The following is a 19,732-nucleotide window of genomic DNA, read 5'->3' as shown; positions in this document are numbered from 1 at the left end:
GAGATCCTCTAAATCAACAACAACAACAGCAACAACAACAACAACAACAGCGCACCAGAAATCTTCAGTATTCCTTATAAAACTCATGGACCCTTAAGCTAGACTGAACTGTTTCTTAGAAATTCAAGTTGCTCTCTTATCTGCAAGATAAAATAAAGTGTGTATGATGCGAGCGTGTATACACACACACACACACACACACACAGAGAGAGAGAGAGAGAGAGAGAGAGAGAGAGAGAGAGAGAGAGAGGAGCTGTCTTTGTGCTGTATATTTTGAGAGCTATCTTGCTTATCACAGAATATTTGTTCAACACCTTATTACTGTGGAACTTTCCCAGGTTGTCAAAGACATGAACCTTCTAGAACAGTGGTTCTAGAAGTCTCCCAAGACTCAGTCTATAGGAGAGGTCACATATCAGACATCCTGAATAGTTGATGTTTACATTGCAATTCACAACAGTAGCAAAATCACAGTAATAAGAAGCGTTGAAATACTATTATTGTTGGGGGTCACCACAACATGAGGAACATTATTAAGGGGTCCAAGCTTTAGGAAGGTTGAAGTCCTCTGTTCTAGAAGGTTCCTTGGTAGTCAGTGTGGGAACAGACGTGGGGGAGACAGGGTGAGTGTAGTGGGAGCAATGGAGATAGCATTCCTTTAGATATGGTCTGAAGTCCTGACCACCAAATTGTCTCTCCAGTCCTTAAGTTTTAAGAAGAAACATAAATAAGTCAACACTGGTGCTGTTGAAAGCAAGGCCAAAGATCACTTCATCCAAGAGACGTGCGGGGCGGGGGTGGGGTGGGGGTAGCGGGGGGAGAGGACAAAGAAATTCAGCAGCAGCTAAAGCAGGCCTTCAGAGCAGTGGATGTGTAGGATCACCCGTGTCTGTGTTGGTCAAACAGTAAAGCCAACTATGCAGATTCCCACAAACCTTACTTGATGGCCCAGATCGTCTTGACAACAATGCTGGGCTCTTACTCATGTGAAGCAAAGGACGGTGGAGGCAAGAGGCACGGGAGACACTGTGTCATGGAGAAGTCAGCTCCTCGACACAGAAAAAGAAGCAGCCACTCTCCTCCAGGTCAGACATACTGTGCCAGGAGCCCCTCCCTGTCTCCTCCTCACACAAGCTGCTCTTTGCCCTTAGGGACAGTTTTTCTGCCTTTGTGCTTGGCATTTGCTTGTATAGCTTTGCATCTGAAATTATAATTTAGCTTAATCTGCCTGTTAACTCGAGTAGAATAATTATGTGTGTATTTTTGTGTGACTTCATTATTTTGCAAATTATGTATACATCCTTAAGGTTATTGGGTGTCGCTATGGGCTGGTCTTTGTAGGAGACTGACTCCCATGCTCCTGTACTTTTTCGTGGAAGATGTGAACTTAGACTCAGCCCCCGGGCAAGAAGGTGTTGTGGGGTTTAACTTTCTCTTATAAACGAATATGTCTCGACAGTGGATTTTAAACTAAGACTATCCAAGAACCAAAAAAAAAAAAAAATGTAAAAAACGGAATTCCATTTCTGTGAATGGAAGGAGACACACACACAAATGTTCACACGTACTCTCACACACACTCAAAGGAGTGCATGCAGAAATTCGCATAGGCATACTGCACACAATCGCACATATACACTGGGACTCATAATACTCCTCTGTCACCCCTGCATTCACATGTGTGTCTGCCTTGCTCCCCCTCCATTGCTCACACCCCACTGACCACCAGAGCTCAGGCCTGGCTTCTTAGAATTCTCTTCTTGAATGAACCAGCACACTACAGGCCATCAGCCTTCTCTCTGCTCAGGGAAGGAACACAGAACCCCTGTGGCTTGTGTGTCATCGTGTGGTTGTATGAACCACAATATATTTTTTTAAAGCACAGCCAGGTTTCTCTAATTCCCTCTCTAATCATCACCTGTTTGAAATTATTTTATGTCCAGTCCTTTGATTTGGTCTATGCCCCTGGCATTGTTTAATGGACTAAATCTCTTTGTGTAACATACAATAATAAGACCCTTTTATTTTGAATGCGCTTACCACTAAGAAGTAATCATGTTTAGCCTGGTTTGAACTGTGTGTCGTATATACGTGTACCAAAGCTTTGTATGGCTGCCACTGACACGGTCATGTTTCTGTATCATTTAAAGGCATATTCTTTTGTCAAAAGCAATGGATCCACATGGTAGAAGCGTTGTTATTCTTGAAGGCTTTCAGCAGGAAGGAAGCACTTCCTACATGTGAGTCCCAAACATTTATGGTGTGCCATAAAAGAGATGGCTTCAACACGTCCATGTACAGCAGGCCAGTTACAAGGAGGACAGACTGAAAAGGGAGGGGCGGGGGGCGCTCTGTGCCTCCCCCAGTTTCTCTGCAAGTAGTAGCCACCAGAGGGCGCCAGACCCCTGGTCTGTATGGAGGATTCTAGACCAGGACCACTTACAGTCTCTGGGTAATTGACCCTTGCTTATTCCCAGTGAGGCAGATACACATATATTAAAGCCAGAAATTATCACAGATTACGTAGCCTTTTAAAAATTCCTGGGCAGAGGCCATTAAACAGCAGCTTCAGTTTTATTAGATGATCCTAGATTTGTAAGAGAAAATTAGGTTTGTTGAAGTGAAGTCTTTTGTACACACTCTATATACACATACAGTTCTTCCGAGAGAAAGAATCCCATAGCCGAATGTTTTCCAAGAAACAAGGCATGTGTGTGTGTGTGTGTGTGTGTGTGTGTGTGTGTGTTTGCTTGTGTGTATATGTGCTCATCTGTATGTGGTGGAGAGTTTGAGAATGTTGTTTTCCTACATTTGAATCCCCTAAACACAAATGGAGTTGGAAGCAGGAGGTGCCAGGCTAATGCAGCAAGCAGGTCTACCTGGCAATCAGTGCGTAAATAACTCTGCAAGAGGCCGGGGCCGGACGGGCTGTGCATTCTTCTGCCCAGTGTGTGGCAGCGAACCACTCCACAGCAGGTCTGAAAGCAGGAAGCAGGCAGCTGCCGAATGCTCACTTCATTTCCCCAGTGCTGAGGCACGGAGTTATTATGCACGGTGATAGCTGGGGTTCTCGCAATTATCAAGCCCCGTGAACAAAACACACAGTGACCCCACGAAATCACCCTGAGTGTGCCCTAGATTGCGAACTGCTGTCCAGATGTTTTTCTGCACAGCGAGGGTGTGTGGCATGCATCTGACTCTGAGCATCTGCAAGCGAACTGGCAGAAAGCACAGAGGAAGGGCTGGACCGTGCTGCCGGGGCAGCGGCCAAAACGGATCACATGCAAAACTCCAAGGTCCCATGGGCGGGAAGCCGGTCCGAGAAACGGGTAAAAGCTTTGAAGGTTTGTTTTGTTTTGTTTTGTTTTTGCTTTGTTGTGTTCTGTGGTTTTGAATCAGGGACATGTGTTACCGTAAAACGTGCCGTGTTGAAGACCTTCAACTACAAATCTTTCTGCCTCTAGCTTCAAAGCGCTGGGAATCCGCGTATGGGCTCCACACAGACACTTCAGAGTTTTATTTTGTTACTTTTTTCTCCTCTGGATTGTAGCCAGGTCCTCATGTGTTGTTAAGTGTCTATTATTTCAGTCAGATACACCCAGGCCCACTAAGGGTATTTTCTTTAAATATTGTTTACCCCTAAATGTACTCTTTAAGCACACTGTTTCTCTCATGCAAAGCTTTGTTGAGCTGTTGTGAAAGAGTCGTAAGGCAAGGAAGCAGAGCGAGCAGAGAGAATCCCAGGGCGGGTTCAGCACACACAGGCGAAGCCGCTGCTGCTGTAGGGTCACAATGTTTCCCCGCTGGATTCTGATATTGTAAATTGGCCTTTGGTACTTAAGCATATTGATGGCTTTTATTTTTTCAAGGTGAGAAGGCAGCTTTATGAAAAACCGCTCACCACCAAACAAGATACTGTGGAGGAAAAGAAGGACTGGAGGTGTTTTAAGCCCGCACAGCCCTGTGAGCACCAGCTCCCACGGGCTAGATGCTGAGCCTAAAGTGCCTTCAGCCCAGAGAGAGAGAGGAGTTAGAACTCCTCTCTCCTCAGTCTTTTCAAATGAACACACACAGCTTATGTAGAGTCCACCCATGGCACCCAAGGGTGAGCCTTCCCACCAGCCCCCATGGCTCTACTGGAAAACACAGGGTAAAAAATTCAGGCTCAGCCTCACACAACTATCTTATAAATGAAATCTATGTCATAATTCTTTCCCTCAGAATTAGAGCCTAGGGACAAAGCCTCCGGATGAGCTCCAGGCTGTGAGGTTGCCCATATGGCATTGCGGTGAGGAGAGACGATTTGTGGTTACAGGGTGCATTATTAATTATGCTAGGAGTTCCTCTGGGACATATTCCTCGTGATTTACATAGATCCAATAAAGAATTTCAAACAAGGTCATCCTATGAAAACGTGAACAGCTTAGTGGGATGATGGCCCTAGTGGCTGGCTCCCTTTTCCGCTCTGGGAATGGACTTGGATGCACAAGAAAGACCTGTGGAAGCCCAGAGAAGGAGGAGGAGCAACTGGATCCCAGAGGAAAGTGCACAAAAGAGGGGTGTGAGGGGTACATCGTGCTTCCCAATTCCTTGTCTATTTAGAAGTCCCAGCCATGATCTCCTTGGGTGTTATAAACCTCTCCAGGTTAATATGAACTTGTACTGGACAAGGAAGGACTCAAATTTGGACGATCTGGGTCCTTACAAAGGAAAACAAAGGCACAGTCACCGAGAAAACTAGCATGGCTCCGTGGGATCCCTTGCTAGTGTTCGGTTTGCCCTCATACCCACCATGTCCTGCCCTGCCCATCCCCGCTCAGAAACCCATGTGTACATTATGCACAGACTGAATGCTCATCTTCCTGGGATTCAGGACCCTGGGGGAGCCTCTGCCTCCCTTTCAATGGACCCTGGGATGCCTACAGGGCTTGCAGAAGTCTAGGCCCTGCAGCATACTCTCCTGTTGGAATGAACTGCTAACTTGCACAGTGCGTCTGTGTGGTTCTTGATTTTCATCTCTCAAGAGAGCGGCACGTGAGTGTTCCTCAAAGGCATCTTTAGGGACTGTCAAGGTTGGGGTGAAGGGAGAAACCAAAACAGAGTATGAGTGAACTCCAAATGCCACACTTTAGACAGGGCAAAGAGCCCAGAGGCACCAGAGACAGAGCTGGGGTGTTACTCAGATTCCCCTCTGTTGACATTTACAGTGTCTTTTCAGAAAAACCGATCGATTGGGTGACCATATCCTCTCTGACACCTCTAATCTTCAACTGGAGACTGGCATTTTTAAATTGTCAAACGAGAATATATTTAAAAACACTACAACAATTAGTTAATTACCCAATTAATTAATTAGTGTGAAAAGGTAAAACTGTCCTGACATTCCGTACTGGATCTCCCTTCCCCCAAAGCATCTGCTTCCCTCCTTTTTGTTATCCCCTCCCCCAACAGTCTATTCTCTCCTCTCCCACGTGCAGCATCCTGAACTTCGGTGCTATCTCCATTGCTGGGTTCAACCTTCTCCCTTGGAATCGGGGTGCCTGGCTGTCTAAAGGAGCTGTAGAATGGAGTGCTGCACAGAACAGATCCGCGGGACGGGGCTGCATACAAAATACGTGGAGGATGTTCCCTGCATGCGTGAAGACATTCTCTGCTATTGAGACAACCTTCCCCAAAGCGTGGCGAAAGCACACGCCCTTCTCTACCCCATCACAGGGGAAGCAGGCCCGTGTCTGTGACAGCTGGAGCAAATGGGTAGTGGGGGACCAATCCGGAAGCCCCTTGCTGCACACGTGACATGAGTACTTCCGTACACCGAGCTACAGCAGCCAGCAGCACTGGAGGTCTCTCTGTGGGACCTAGCCCAGTCCTAGCCCAGGCTGTCCAGTTCTCTGCCTGCACAGCAGCGCTGTGAACACTACCCCAGTGTTTTATTTAGCTCATCTAGGAACCTGGATGATCAGTCGACAGACTGACCAGCTGTGAGCTTGGCATTGGCGGATATTTTAAATCAGTTATATTAATTATGGGAGAATTTTATATTCACTCTGCCTTCTCCCCTTAACTCTTCCCAGCTCCGTCTCCACCTTCCTACCCCCACACCTCTGCATTCCTTAAAAAAAATCTTTTTAGTGATTCATGAACTTCAGTTTGTGCTGTCCATACACATCTGCCTACGAGGCCATCCGCTGGTGCCTGCTTGGCCAACTAGGAACCACACTCTTGAAGAAAAATGATTCTCCCTCCCCCAGAAGCCATCGGTTGTCCACAGCTCCTCAGTTGGGGTGGGGAATCACAGTTACCCAGCTAAATCTTCCGCAGGTCGTGCATTGACAACCACAGCTGCTATGAGTCTATGACTGCGGTCACCCTGTCACGTACTGAAGACGCTGTTTTGCCCCGGTCATCCACCACCCCTGGCTTTTAATGTCTTTCTGCAAAGGTAAGAGCGGAGTGGAGATACAGTATGTGCAGAGGTCATTGGAGGTGGTGTGGTATAAGAAGAAACCTGACCCGGCGTTTGCAAGTGGAGACCTTGAAGCATTCTCCTGCCTGCCACTCACCTCATATATGAAGAAGCTGTTAAAAAAAAAAAATCACTTCTCACACCATCAAGCTGTCCCAACACTAAGTAGATGGCTGGCTTCAGCCCATGAAAAATAATAAAACCATATTGCCCACAGGGTCATGGGCAAGAAGGACACCCTACCTCCCACCTCAGGCAGCCCGGCTCCCAGCATCCTGAGCAACCAGCCCTTGATTTGCAGGCAAATGCCATTGGGCTTTAGTGGAGCACATTTTAATGAGCCCACGTTGCGATATTGTGTTTTAAGTGGTGGCTTCTGATTCTTCACAGTTATGTCCACTAATTAGAAGCATATGATCAGGCTGGTTGTCTCCTGGCTATAAATCATAACACATATCCATAGTCGCATGAGTTTTACCGTCTGTAAAGCGGCCCTTATGCAAACAGTAATATTCGGTGTGTCATTAGCGTATAGAGGCAATTAATTCTCCACATGATCAAAGGCAAGAATGCCCTTCCCTTCCATATCTGGTTTATTTATGTGTTCTCATTAATTATGCCTAATTTTCTGTTGGCACTTCTCTTCCTAATGTAATTCAATTTAGGCATATCTTTCTGGAGACTTATTAATAGCTAGGGTCATTTATATTGTGTAGCACAAATATTTTATAATCCACTAATCTTGACAAAAAGGCAATGACTTCCTAATAAAAAATGTATGAGGAGTAATGGTCCCCTATTAATAACTTATTAGGTCAGATCACACAGTTTGAAGTGTCTATTACACTTTAATTTTATCAGATTTCTTCCTTCGGAATTCGCCACGCCTGTCCTATCTTTGGATTGCGGTTAGTTTTAGCCCTGCTCCTGCCCCAGAGACTGGGACGATGATCCCTGGCTCTGCCTGTGCAGGAGTAGGTAAAGGTCTCAGACCTGCGTCCTGCAATTTCCATAGAGAAGAGAGAGGCCTTCTGTTCACCTTACAGTGCTCTTCCTTGCTTACCAGCAAGGGTGGTCATTGATCGATGTGGCCTTTCAACAATAGACTCCTTCCCGAGAAAATACACACATAGGAAATTCAAGTATTATTCAAGGAGATTGGTAGAAATCCCAGAATGGATCTACAGGCTTCACAGGAGTCAGGAGTAGAGTATGACCTGAGGTTAAACCCCACTGTCTGTGTGTTCTCTCTGTGTTCCCTAATAACAGGACCCAGGCAAACCCCGTTTTCTAAAACTGCTGTGCTGTGGCCGCAGACCAAAAGCAACTACATTTATCTTTCGACGTTATCTAAACTAAGGACGGGGCAATGTCTCAGTGGCTAGCACTTGCTGTACAAAGTGAGAGGACTAGACTTTAGACCCTCAGACCCACACAGAAGCAGAGTGGGCACCGTGGACCATCTATAATTCCACAGAGGCAGAGACGAGGGAGTCCCAGGGCAAGCCAGAGAGCAAGAGGGACCTTCTCTGTTAGCTCTGATTGAGGGACTCTGCCTCAGTGAATAAAGTTTGAGTTCCAACATGAACCCCAGTTTTCGACATGCATGCCCGCCCACAAGCACATGTCACAGAGTACACGTGTGCTCACCAGCATGCAAGCATACCCATACCACACTCTTGTGGAAATGAAAACTGAAGAAGAGATAGTTCTTTAATGTAGGTGTAAATATACTTCTGTCAGCAGACCTGGTGTGGGTAGAGCAGAACCATTGCCTTCAGATGATATTGGATCTAGAGAGAGCAAGACCAGGATGTATTCGGGGACAGTGCTGGGTATTTTAGGAGACTTGTCAAAAATTCTTCCCATCTTTCAGTGAGGGAACTGGGTTGAGTTAATCTCAAGTCCCTTTGAAGTTGAGTTTTATGTGTCTGAGTCTGATAAACGTGTATGAATGTATAAAAGCAAAATAAAATACTAGAATTTCCCCATAGCTGTTTTTTAAATATTATTTATCTAATGTATATGGGTACCCTGAAGCTGTCTTCAGACACACCAGAAGAGAGCATCAGATCCCATTACAGATGGTTGTGAGCCACCATGTGGTTGGTGGGAATTGAACTCAGCAACCCTCTGGAAGAGCAGGCAGTGCTCTTGTCTGTTGAGCCATCTCTCCAGCTCCCCCATAGCTTTTTATACGTGAGAAAGGCTGTTCTTGGGGAATGGTGGTAGAGTAGCCCATGTAGGAACTGGAGAAAGGAGCTGGGTGACCTGTTCAACTGACCACAATCTCCCAAGTGTTTCCAGTAGTCTTCGTGCTACCTGTGGCCAACAAGCCCAGAGGACCAGGGCTACTTATTGAAGTATGATGCATATTACCACATCGTTATCTGGTAGATAACACACAGACTATATGCAGACTCACACGCACATACACATGCATGGCATGTTGAACACATGTTGAGATGAGAAGACAATCGTGGGAGTCAATTCTCTCTTTTACCATGTAGACTTCCAGGACTGAACTCAGGTCTTAGTGCCAGGTGACACTAACAGGCTCCAAGAACAGTTTTGAGAACAGGTGATAGTATTTAGAGCAACTTAAGGTTGACTCTGAAACATTGTGATCAAAGACCAAAATGAATGCTGTGATGTTCAGGCTTCAACTGGATCTTGAGTCTCCTAGGAGATATACCTCTGGGCATTCGGTGAGAATCAATCCTGAGGGTTAACCAAGGAGGAAAGACCTACTCTGGAGCCAAACCTGAGGCTTAAATTAAACACAAGGTTGGGGTTGGGGGCAGGCCAAAAGCTCCTGTTCCAGTCCTCTGCTTCCTGCTCCACTGAGACGAGAGTGGGCATCTCCATGCTCCCGCTGCCACAAGGAATTGTGCTCTCCAATCAGACGCCAGAATAATCCCATCGCCTGTGACATTATTTATTTTCAGGTATTTCGTCATAAGAATGAGAAGGGAATCAAAATGACACAGCAATACAGTCGCCGTCACATTTGTTCTTATGATCAATCTGTCCTTGGCAGAACACTACTAATTTGGAATAATACATAACCAAACGTCTTCATGAAAACATGCCCAACTTATTCTATTACCGCACTGATTGAGCTTCAAAGGAAAGCCTTTAGCAAAATGTTTACTCCAAGATTAATTTCTATGTTCTTTAAAGATATTTTAATTTGGTTTAATCTTAAAACTTTTTTTTTTAATTCTCTCTACTGTTTCCATTTTCATTATAAATCCATCCTCTGAGGCTGGAAATACAGCTCAGTAGTGGAGTGTCTGCCTACATGAGAAGCGCCCTGGCTTCAATCTTTAGCATCACAGTGAATAAATTAGAGGGAAACAAAAAGCCAGAACTTAGCAGTAAACATCGTCGTGTTCCAAAAGACTTGTTGATCTAATGAGCTGGGTAGTATTCACTAGTGTGATGGGAGTCTGTGCAAGATGTGCATATTACACTTGGTGTGTGTGTGTGTGTGTGTGTGTGTGTGATGTGTGGTGTGTGTGTGTGTGTGTGTGGTGTGCGTGTGATGTGTGGTGTGGTGTGTGTGTGTGGTGTATGTGTGATGTGTGGTGTATGTGTGTGTGTGTGTGGTATATGTGTGATGTGTGGTGTGTGTATGTGTGTGTGTGTGGTGTGTGGTGTGTGTGTATGTGTGTGTGTGTGGTATATGTGTGATGTGTATGTGTGTGATGTGTGGTGTGTGTGTGATGTGTGGTGTGTGTGTGGTATATGTGTGATGTGTGGTGTGTGTATGTGTGATGTGTGGTGTGTATGTGTGTGTGTGTGTGTGGTGTGTGTGTGGTGTATGTGTGATGTGGTGTGTGTGTGTGTGGTATATGTGTGATGTGTGGTGTGTGTATGTGTGTGTGTGTGGTGTGTGGTGTGTGTGTATGTGTGTGTGTGGTATATGTGTGATGTGTGTGTGATGTGTGGTGTGTGTGTGATGTGTGGTGTGTGTGTGGTATATGTGTGATGTGTGGTGTGTGTATGTGTGATGTGTGGTGTGTGTATGTGTGTGTGTGTGTGTGGTGTATGTGTGATGTGTGGTGTGTGTGTGGTATATGTGTGATGTGTGGTGTGTGTATGTGTGTGTGTGTGGTGTGTGGTGTGTGGTGTGTGGTGTGTGTGTATGTGTGTGTATGTGTGTGTGGTATATGTGTGATGTGTGTGTGTGTGATGTGTGGTGTGTGTGTGATGTGTGGTGTGTGTGTGGTATATGTGTGATGTGTGGTGTGTGTATGTGTGTGTGTGTGGTGTGTGGTGTGTGGTGTGTGGTGTGTGTGTATGTGTGTGTATGTGTGTGTGGTATATGTGTGATGTGTGTGTGTGTGATGTGTGGTGTGTGTGTGATGTGTGGTGTGTGTGTGGTATATGTGTGATGTATGATGTGTGTATGTGTGATGTGTGGTGTGTGTCTGTGTGTGTGTGTGGTGTGTGTGTGGTGTGTGTGTGATGTGTGGTGTGCGTGTGTGTATGTGGTGTGTGGGTGGTATGTGTGGTGTATATGTGTTTGTATGTGGTGTATGTGTATGAGAGTGTGGCATGTGTATGTATGGTGTGTGTATGTGAGAGAGAGTGTGTGTATGGTTGTGTGTGAGAGAGAGAAAGAGAGAGTGTGTGTGATGTGTGGTGTGTATGTGTGTGTGTGTGTGGTGTGTGTGTGTGATGTGTGGTGTGTAGTGTGTGTGAGTGTGTGCATGTGTGTTTCTTCCCAGCATACTCCTTAAGAGCATCCTTTGGACAGAGGCATCTCTATTAATAACCTTTCTAAGAGTCTATTTCTTTGGCCCCCAGTTATCTACATTGTTCATTCACTCCACAAGCAAGCAGAGTGGGTCTAGACCACATGACTCAGAAGAAAGGAAACCAGTTAGGCTCTCAGTGCCAAGAATAGGCGGGGCCTCCTCTTGGATCAGCATGTCTCTGTCCTGAAGTCTTTCTGGTGAAAGGGCACTTCTTCTGTCAGTCCTTCTACCATTGGAAACGGCTGTTTCTGTGCTCGCCTTGGCTCAGGTAGAGTATAATCACAGCCATAATTCAACCCAGACTGGAGAGAACAATGAATGGAGGACAGCAGCTTGCCGGGGAGTGAGCAGGCAGAGAGTCAGAAGACAAGCTGTCCACTGTGGCGGAATGGGCTGGTCAGCTGACTGCAGGAACTCCACACATGGGGACACATTTACAAAGGGTCAGAGAACATCAGATGACCAGTGTACATGCTGGAGAGGGATGTAGCCAAAAATGAGGATCATTATTTTGTCAGTAGGACCACTCATGGGCTGGCAGTCCTTGGGTGTATAAGGAAGCACGCTGATCCAGCCACAGAGAGCAAGCCAGGAAAAATACCGTTCCCGTGCTCAGCTTCAGTTCTTGCCTGCAGGCTCCTGCCTTGAGTTCCTACCCTGATTTCTATCAGTGATGGCGTGTGACCTGAGAGTGGTAAGCCGAAACAAACCTTTTCCATCACAAGTTGGTTTTGATCACAATGTTTTATCGTAGCAATAGAAACCGTAACTGAGACAACAGGGAACAAGATGGAGCAAGTTCAAGACACAGGAACCGATGCTTATCGGTTGGAGGCGGGAGAGCTGGGGACAGGAAAGTTTAGCTGACCCTGTAGTTCCTGGGGCTCTTTGGGAGGGGGAAAAAAAAGATCAGAAAGGCCAATCTAGAGAGAGGGAACTCAAGGGATCCTGGCTGATGGGTAAACAGAACAATCCTAGATCTGACCTGTTTTGTCTAAAAGAACAATGGGTTAAAAGAGAGTAAAGACCAACTGGACAAGCAAATATTTTCCACAGTTTCCGCGAAGTCTTGAAGATATAGAGCTTGAAAGTGAGCATCAAGTGAGACAACGAGGACCGCGGATGGGGAGGAGACCTCTGACAGCCAACGGAGCATGCGCAGAAGCTCCAATAGGGAGGAGACGCCCGTGCCAAACAGAACACGAGCAGAAGCTACACTAGGGCATGTGATTGTGAACTTATTTCCTGGAAAATGAGGGCGGTCACTACTGCACTGTCCCATGGCAGTGTGCCGCTGCAGGCTGAGAGGAGGAGATGTGTCACTGATCCCTGTGTAATAAGGACCTACTACGTAACAGATGGAAGGTTGGGTTTGCTTCTTGGAGTCTTTTACAAAGGCAAATTGAAGGAGTGTGCTGCGTGTCAACTGGGGGAGCGGATTGCCTGGCACAATGAGGTTGACATCGATTCAGAAAACGGGACAGAAGTCAAGTGACCCGAGTCTCGAACTCTATTGAAACTATTAGTGGGTGCGTGATTACAGCTTCCAATCGGTGAAGATTTTATTACGTGCAGCAGGGGCTTTGGGTTTATGGGGCACTTAAATATCCCTTTATCTCAGAAAGTCAAATGTAACTGTAGGGGGCCTAATGGGTTGGAGAAGTTGCCCAGTTCATGGTGAAAACAGTTTATTCATAAGAAGGGGGTTTGTTGGAGCACAGTAGACTGGTGGGTCCCATTAGGATCCAGGCTTGTGAGCCAAGCAAGATAATGGTCTCAGAGTCTCACTGCCCAGGGTCTATCTGACCACTGCTCTCAATGCATTCTGAACTGTGACTTGGGTTAGGCACAGAGCACAGTGTCACCGAGGCTCTCAGAGCTCAGTGCATGGCTGGGTACACAGATAGGGTGGCAGGGCTAGCCCCAAGGTCCCCTCTCTGCCTACTTTCTGGATGTTCAGAGAGCCACAGCAGGACCTGAACCTGGGTCTCTGTAACTGCTCTCAGCTCAGAGTCGTGAAGTGCTAGAAAGGACGTGAAGCAGCTCTCCCATCTGGACGGTGGGGTCAAGTCACCAGGGGCGATGCACAGGAAGTGGCTCGGCAAGCCTGTGGACTGCTGAGCACCGTAAAGGCCCAGAGGACGGTGCACACACAGCTGGTGGGGATTTATACACACACCTACTTAACCTGGAGGGATGGGAGTCCGAATAGCTGAGATGTCTCTCAGTTGTGCTCTGAAGAAAGGCGCGCTGCGGTTACCTCTTCATGATAAGTATGCCCGAGCATGCCAGATGTAAGGTCTTCCCAACAGAGCCGGTGTACTGATTACACTGTGGAACTTCAGGAGAGAGGATAGTCTACTCAGCCCCACAACCCCCAGTGCCACCATGGCTGCTGGTGCATTAGTCCCTGGACACGTGTTTAAGGTCAAAAGGCAGAAATGATCTCCTCGTCTTGCTTCCTCTGAATTATGGAGAGCAGGAATCTAGCCATGTCCCCATAATTTTCCACTAATGATATTTTTAATTAGATTGAGTGGTATGTGAAAGTGTTATACTTCCTACTAAAGATTTGTAACTCACTTGCATGGACATTTTATAATATAAAATACAAGGTCAGAATCAGAGAACATATCTTTACTGGATAGAGAGTCTTTCAAAGGGGAATGAGCATCCTCAGTCTCATAATGTATCCCTCAAGCATCCAGGTTTCACATGGATCTGTCTGTCTGTCTGTCTGTCTGTCTATCTATCTATCTATCTTTCTATCTATCTCTATCATCTATCACTTATCTATCTCTGTCTATATCTATCTGTCATGTATCTGTCTGTTTATCTCTATTATCTATCTATCTTTTTATTATCTATCTCTATCATCTATCACTTATCTATCTCTGTCTATATCTATAATCTATCTGTCTGTCTATCTCTATTATCTATCTATCTATTATCTATCTCTACCATCTATCACTTATCTACCTCTGTCTATATCTATCATCTATCTATCATATCTACCATCTGTCTATCTCTATTATCTATCTATTATCTGTCTATTATCTATCTTTATCATCTATCACTTATCTATCTCTGTCTATATCTATCCTCTATCTATCATATCTACCATCTATCTGTCTGTCTATCTCTATTATCTATCTATTTATCTATCTATATCTATCTATCTATCTATCTATCTATCTATCTATCTATCTATCTATCTATCTACTGAAATTCCAGCTTGTGTTAACATGTATTGGACAAGACAGTTTTTACTGTGACCTTTGCTCAGGCCTAGTGGAACCCACCCTCTGTAAACACTTGGCAGTCCTCAGTGTATCCTGCTGTTAAAAGATGCCTCCCCTTTGACCACAGTAACATCAAATAGAATATACACCAATCTAGAGCCGACACCCAGCAGCACTCCCACGACACCGTAGGTGGGACAATAGCAGGCTTTGGTGTTGGCAGCTTCGGCAGCTGCGGGGTGAGGCATTTGGCTTTCTGTTAAGTAGAGGCAGGAGTGTAAAAATAGACATTGGCATTTCTTAGACGCTGAAGAAGGCTAACGTTTTACAAATTTAGAAGGTTCACTAAACGCTATCAATTAAAATCCGTGCCTTGCTGTTGAATAAATTATTCACCATACCACAACCAGAGAAGGGCTTTACAAAATGTTTGCGGTGGCAGACAATGTTGGAAATTGTGGAGTTTAAACTGATAGAGATTTTTTTTTTTTAAAAAAAAGGGAGTTTCACTTTGTAACCGCTAAGAAAATAGTCACTCTGTCGTCACACTAAATATGTCTTAAGCCGAGAATGACACTGTTCGAGAATGACACTGTTCTATAAATGTCTGCTTCCTTTGATATATTCCTAACACATTTTGACCATAGTTTAAGTATATACTTTAAAGTTAAATAAGTATTAAGTTATTAAAAGGGCAGAAGTCATATAGACATGGTTATGCAAATGGCTAAGATGTACTAATAAACAAACACATGGGCATTGTAAATGCAGCGTTAATTTCTTTCCTAAAATTCTATTGAACATTAAAGTTGCTAATTTATACCCCTTCCAAACTGGAATCCAGGTGAGACTGTTGTTACGTTAATTTTTCAAAAAGCCGTTGGCTCTGCTGTGTGCTTGGCCTGCTATGACCCTTGACCTAGCTGGAGTCCCTGGTGCTGTCTCTTCGGCCAGGGACACGATGACATTCTCACCCCTCCACCAACAGGGTCAGTAAGTTGCCTTTCAGGAACGTGACATGCCGCTGTCCCTTAAGCTGAAGACACAAGTGCTTTATGACACCGGAAGCCTGGATATTGTAATTCCCTTTCCCTCCCGGCATCCCTTGCAGTTTCAAGAAACTGTTCTGCATGGGGAGCCTGCGCAGAAGAGCGCACTCCACAGTAGCACACTGCCTTTAGAGACTGGCGAAGACTTCTTGCAGAACAATCCTTTCCTGTCCTTGCTTGCTTAGGTGTGGTCATCCCCAAAGCCCCAGGGAAGACTGGAGCTCAAAAAGATCCTCAGACTCAGTCACAGCAAATCCATTTACCCGACGGGGCCGTGCCCCCTCCCCCAAGAAACCCCCTACATTAAAATAAGATCACGGGCAACCAACTCTAACCCATTGGAGAAGGGGTGTTCAGAATGGGGACCTAACACCCAGGAGGCTGGGAGCCTCTGGTTTACAATGTTTACAATCCCTTTCTGTTGCAGAAAAATCCAGACTCTTGCACATCCTGGCTCACAAAACGACCTGTGAGAAAGGGGTGTTTTCTCTCTCATGATCACGATGCCCAATAGCCCAGAGCAAAGTTAAACACACGTGTAACAGAACAGCACAGCACACTTACCTTAAGAAGAGCAGGCTCTGCAGCCCTGTGAACTCATGGGCAAATGCATTACAAATTGGCATTGTGTAAATTTTGAGAATAGTATCAAAGCTCTCGCTACCCATCTAAGTGAACATAAGATAAAATATTTTGAATACATTGCCACCAGTTTAACATCTTACGAACAGTATTTTTAATAGAAAATTAAACAAATTTAGCCTGGGGAAAGTTGGTTACACATAATGTTTATAATGTTGCATTACTCTCCCCTATAATTGCGGTTCTAATTTTCATAAGTAGCTATAGTAGATTAAAATGTATACCAACAAGTGCGTATATGTCATTTTTTAAATTTTTCTAGTAATAGTTTATTCATAAGTAAGTGTATAGCATAATCATTCATTTCCCTAAGAAAAATCTCCACTAACCTGAGTCGTTGGTTATTAATATATTTTTAGTTTGGGGATGAATTAAAAAAACCACGCACTTTGTTTATATTAAATATTCAATGGATAAGGTCTTTAGCTGTAAAAAATTTAAATTCTACGAAGTATAATAAAAATCCCTTTTAAGATTTGTTTTGATATTTAAAATGGTCAGTGTAAGTTACATTTCCTTTGCGAATCTTTACAAAGCACACTATCGAGTAAGAAGGGGTGGTTTCTGATTTGTTTGCTCCGTGGCTGTGAGGTGTTGGTACAGAGCTCTGAAGCTCAAAGGGCTTGAGGCTTTAGCAGCAGAAGCGACAACCGCATCTCGGCTTCTGCTTCTGGAATTCTCGCTCGCTCGCAGCGGTACGTGACTAGGGAACCTGGAGAAGGGTTCCGGAGCGCCACCATCGCTCCGTAGCTGTTCTCAGTGCTAATTAAGAATGCGGTCGGTATTGTTATCTTCGCTCACAGCTTCGACACAGGTTTCTGCCCGAAGCGGCCAGGGGTCGGGCTCTGAATGTTGAATTTTCCTAAAAATCTATTTCAATGGCATTTAAGCAACAACCGTGTGTTATGTGTTGGAGATTTTCGGCCCACCGTGCTCCGTCAGGACAACGCGGGCATGTTCTGGGCTCTCACAGTCAGGCCTGCAGAGTGGCGATGCTCCCGGGGCCAGCTCAGCCCTCACCCTGTGCTGTGGTGGTTGAGGACCCTGCGGTGCACATAAGCTCGGGCGAGCATCCGCGTGCCATCTCTGCCTTCAAACCTCTTAGAAATCCAGGGGAGGGCAGTTTGAGCCTTCTGCTAGGATTTCTGCCACTAGGTGGCAGCATTGCTCTGAAATGCGCCGCGGAGCTGAGGTGAGTGTGGCCGAGTGAGTTTCTGGGGTGATGACTTTGGAATCTGAGCAACAGACCCTGTGGCCTGCTACAGAGCTCCACTTTCTGTGTGATCCACCCTAGGAGCCCTGTCGCTTGTTAACGACGTAGGTATGAATCTCCAGTTACAAAGATCCACGAAAATGACAATCATACTTATGGTCACTTAAGTCATGATATATTAACCTTGGTGTTCCAGATAGCGCAGTGGCTGCTGGAACCGGGTAAAAAGGAAAACACTTTCTTTATAACCTGGCTCTCTAGTCTCCTAGGCATTGTGAGTGTCGTGAGTTTCTGCGGCCGTGGTTTTGAAGCCTCCATTAGGGGTCTTGACGCTTTACAGAATAGTGTATATTGTTTGGGAAAAAAATAGTCCCAGGGGAAAAATTAAAAATATAATTCGGGTTCATAAATGTCTAAGGATGTGCCCCCTACACACAAAAGGATTAGTGGTATGTGGGAGGGGGTTTACAATGCTCTTCCTGAGTGAAATACATGTATTTGAGATTTGCTCTAATGAACGACAGATGAGCTTCAGACACAGGTGTGAGAATGACCGCAGAGCCACACCGTCCTTCCCGGTGCCTCATTACTTTAAGATACGTTGACTCTGCAAATTCACTTCCAAGTTTCAATTTTAAATTGACACCCAGGCCTCTATCTGAAACCCCAAATTTGCTTAGTATCCACAGCAAAATCTATGCACCTGGGATTTTTTCCTCAGAAGACGGTAAGGCAGACAGGCAAGTGGCCCAGGCCTCATGCCAGCAGAGGACAAAAGGACCTTTGGTCTCAGGACAGGGACCTCCACTGCCCAGGTACAAGTGGGGAAGGAGGTAGCAGCTGGGTGGGCAGCTCCTTGGGGACTCCTCCTACAACTCCTCCTCTTCCTGTCCTTTCTTTCTACATGAGCATAACTGCCAGGTCATTAACGAAAGGGGACGGAAGGAAAAGAAAACATTCAAGCTAGTGTCTCAAGCAATGCCTTGTTTAGGGCCACCTGAAGTGTAGGCAAAGACCACACCTCCCAGTCCTGCTCACAGAACAGCTCTGTCACCTCTGTCACTGAGGCGGAAGGATCCTCAGCCCTGAGCTTGCTGTCACATTCAAAAGCAGTGTTGGGTGCCATTGCTATATCAGGTGTCACTGCAGAGGAATAAGGTTTGGAAAAGCTCATATTGAACCGGGGTTCTGTAGACTGTGTCGGTGTTTGGCCCGACAATTCACAGTATAAAGACGGTCTGAAGAATAAATTTTTAAAAAATAATTTGATTCAGCTTCTGCTACCTAAAAGCATTTTTGGAGCCATGGATGGAATCCCATTGCAGAGCAAGCCTCAGAAGTAACAACAAGACAAAAAGGAGGAAAAGCAGTCAAGTCACGGACCCATTTCCTGGGGTTTGATGGAGAAGGAGTCACACCGGGGATTGCTTAAGGTGAAAGCTGTGGTCTGCCTCATGAAGAGGCAGCTCCTTTAGACCACAAAATGTTCATAGTACAGGAATCTGAGCGGAGGCGGGGGCCAGCGTGGGTTTTGCTTTTGTTTTTGTTTTTGTTTTGTTTTGTTTTTCTTCTGCCCACGGGAGCCTGATCTAAGTCTGGCCTACACTAAAGCAAGTCGTAAACACATTCGAAGCCCCGGCACTTGGAAGAGGTGAGGCACAAGGATCTGGAGTTCAGAACCAGTCATCCTAGGCTTCATAAAAAATTTGAGGACAGCCTAAGTTACTTGATATATTGTCACTAAAGACTAGGATTGAAAGGGAGGGGAGGGGAGGGAAGGGGAGGAAGGGAGGGGAGGGGAGGGGAGGAGAGGGAAGAGGAAGAGAGGGGAGGGGAGGGGAGGGGAGAGGAAGGGAGGGAAGTGGAGGGGAAGAGAGGAGAGGAGAGGGGGACGGAGGGAAGGGGAGGGGAGGAGAGGGGAGAGAGGAGAGGGGAGGAGAGAAGAAGGGAGGGGAGTGGAGGGGAGAGAGGAGAGGGGAGGAGAGAAGAAGGGAGGGGAGTGGAGGGGAGGAGAGGGGAGGGGAGAGAGGAGGGGAGAAGGGAGGAGAGGAGAGAGGAAGGGAGGGGAGTGGAGGGGAGGAGAGGGGAGGACAGTCACTGATGTTGCAAGCTGTTCATTCAGCCAGAGGTGGCCTTGGGCCGGGTACTCAGGGTACACAGGCCCTTCAGGATTTCTGCCCCTAGTCTGGATGCTTCTGTAGTGGGTGTTTTTATAAAAGAAAATATGGCTTAGCATCCTCTTGTTAATGTTTCTGACGCTCTCTGCTTCCCCAACTTTGATTGGCACACGGATATTCTTCAGTTCTTATGCAAAGGGAAAAATGGCAAGTGATCATATTTGTATATTGAGAAGA

General features: G+C 45.9%; 1 long non-coding RNA gene across 1 annotated transcript in view; it reads left to right on the top strand.

The window, feature by feature from the left end:
• The first annotated feature begins 12,089 nt into the window (after positions 1-12,089).
• The window catches only part of LOC102548626 (uncharacterized), a 15,101-nt gene continuing 7,458 nt past the window's right edge, over positions 12,090-19,732 (top strand). Inside the window, exon 1 of the long non-coding RNA XR_361542.5 lies at positions 12,090-12,761. This is a non-coding gene — a long non-coding RNA (uncharacterized LOC102548626). The remainder of the gene's footprint in view (positions 12,762-19,732) is intronic.

This window comes from Rattus norvegicus, chromosome 18 (genome assembly GCF_036323735.1).
Source record: "Rattus norvegicus strain BN/NHsdMcwi chromosome 18, GRCr8, whole genome shotgun sequence".
Lineage (NCBI taxonomy): Eukaryota > Metazoa > Chordata > Mammalia > Rodentia > Muridae > Rattus > Rattus norvegicus.
The sequence above is the reverse complement of the archived record's forward strand: the minus strand, read 5'-3'. Positions and strand labels throughout refer to the sequence as shown.